The sequence below is a fragment of the Rhinopithecus bieti genome, unplaced genomic scaffold (assembly GCF_001698545.2).
Source record: "Rhinopithecus bieti isolate Rb0 unplaced genomic scaffold, ASM169854v2 scaffold_35313, whole genome shotgun sequence".
NCBI lineage: Eukaryota > Metazoa > Chordata > Mammalia > Primates > Cercopithecidae > Rhinopithecus > Rhinopithecus bieti.
The window spans coordinates 20,017-22,372 of record NW_016815007.1 but is presented as its reverse complement, the minus strand read 5'-3'; positions in this window follow the sequence as shown (position 1 = coordinate 22,372).

Genomic DNA, 2,356 nt, shown 5'->3' with positions numbered 1-2,356 from the left:
TTTATTTATTTATTTATTTATTTATTTATTTTATTTTATTTTTTTATTTGAGACGGAGTCTCACTCTGTCGCCCACGCTGGAGTGCAGTGGCACGATCTCAGCTCACTACAACCTCTGCCTCCTGGGTTCAAGCAATTCTCTGTCTCAGCCTCCCGAGTAGCTGGGATTACGGGCGCCAGCCACCTCGCCCGGTTAATTTTTTGTATTTTTAGTAGATGCGGGGTTTCACCATCTTGACCAGGCTGATCTTGAACTCCTGACCTCATGATCCACCCACCTCGGCCTCCCAAAGTTCTGGTATTACAGGAGTGAGCCACCGCACCTGGCCGTCATTGATATTTTAAATACTGATTTAAAATATTATGGAAATAGTATTTTAGATATATTGTGATAAATAAAATATATTATCATTAATTTCATCTGTTCCTTTTTATTTTATTTATTTATTTATGAAACAGAGTCTCATTCTGTCGCCCAGGCTGGAGTGCAATGTCACAGTCTTGGCTCACTGCAACCTCCATCTCCTGGGTTCAAGCGATTCTCCTGCCTCAGCCTCCTGAGTAGCTAGGACTACAGGCGTCTGCCACCATGCCCGGCTAATTTTTGTATTTTTAGTAGAGAAGAGGTTTCACCATATTGGCCAGACTGGCCTCGAACTCCTGACCTCAGGTGATTCGCCCACTTCGGCCTCCCAAAGTGCTGGGATTACAGGCATGAGCCACCGTGCCTGGCCCCTTTTAGTTTTAAAATGTAGCCAGAAAATTTTAACTAGAAAATTTTAATTACATTTAAAACGTAGCTTGCATTTTATTTCTATTGAACAGCACTTTTCTGAACGGTCTCAGAAAATTCTGAGAAAATTAAAGACAGTTGCCAAGAGGTGTAACCAGCTCATTAGTAAATCCTTTGTTGGTTTCCTCTCTTCTCTGTCTCACTTCCTCACTCCCTCATCATGCTTCCTGGGATCACTTACCAAATAAACTGCCTATACCCAAACCCTTGATTCAGGGTCCGCTTTGCATGGGAGGGTGGGAGTGAGGGGCAAAATAAAGACATCAAGCGTCCTTGTGACAAGGACTACTATTTTATAACCTGAAATAGTGAGCTACTATTTTATAACCCAAACCCAGAAGATTCTTGGTGTTACTAGAGTTAGGATCCCTTCTTCCTTCCTCCCATCAAAAACCTCTCTTGACTCCCTAATGTACATAGGCTAAAGTCCATACAACTTAGCATAGCATATAATACCCTTTACCATCTGCTCAAGATATCCCTCACTTTGAAACTCACAGTCTTGCTACACTGCACATCTTTCATCTCTCCTTGCTCTTATACGTTCTTTCCTCCAAGCCTGAAATTTACTTTTCCTTCGTTTTTCCTCTTCCTCTTCTGCAAAACTCTTACTATATTTTAAAGCCCAGCTCAAATGTTAACTATTATGTTAGATATTCCCCCAAAGTATCTAACCTCTTCGTATCTTACTTTTTGGTAATCACACAATTCCCTTATCCATGTTTTAAAGCATAGTAAGCCAAATTATAACTACCGGCTTTTGTCTATCTCCTACATTCTACTTACTATGTGTCCTAAGAGTAGTCTCTTTGTCCAGTAGCAAGCAGGGTCTCTGGCACAGAAAAGCTGCTAAATGAAATTTGGACTGAAGATTCTGATGGGCCTTACAACAGAACTTCTCAAAGGTTTCTGTAACTGAAGCCCTAACTGAAAGGGATGGTGGGATGTGGAGTATGGAATGCATAGAATGGGAGTATTCACTACAAGATAAACTCATGCTAATCTCAAAAATCTCTATGAATTTCGGCTTCCCAAAGTGCTAGGATTACAGGCGCCAGCCACCACGTCCAGCCAAATTTTGAATTTTGCCCTATAATCTATCGCTGTATTTTAGTATTAAAGATGTTTTAAATTGACACTAAGGAAACAAAACATGTGAATCCTTTTCTACTTGTCTCATTAGCTAAGGGGCAGGCTGCTGCTGAGTTGAATTTATTAATTCCAAACAGAATTGTGCTGAGCTCAAGTTAGCAAGAAATACCTGAAAGATTCAGTATGAGACAAACCCTTGCAATCTCTAGACAGACACAGTATGTTGAAAGCCCAGATGCACATAAGCATGTGGATATAAATGGCAACTGCTTTGTTTCCCTCCGTTCCCCTGCCCTCCCCTCCCCTGCTCTCCTCTTCTTTCTTCTCTTTCCTTTTCTATTGTTCTCTTTTCTTTTCTTCTTCACATAAGGGAAATTCTCCAGGAGAGATACCCCAAAAATCTGCGAGGGAGAGAAGCTCCTTGAAACTTCGTTAGGTTGAGTTTTTTTTTTTTTTTTTTTTTTTTTTTTT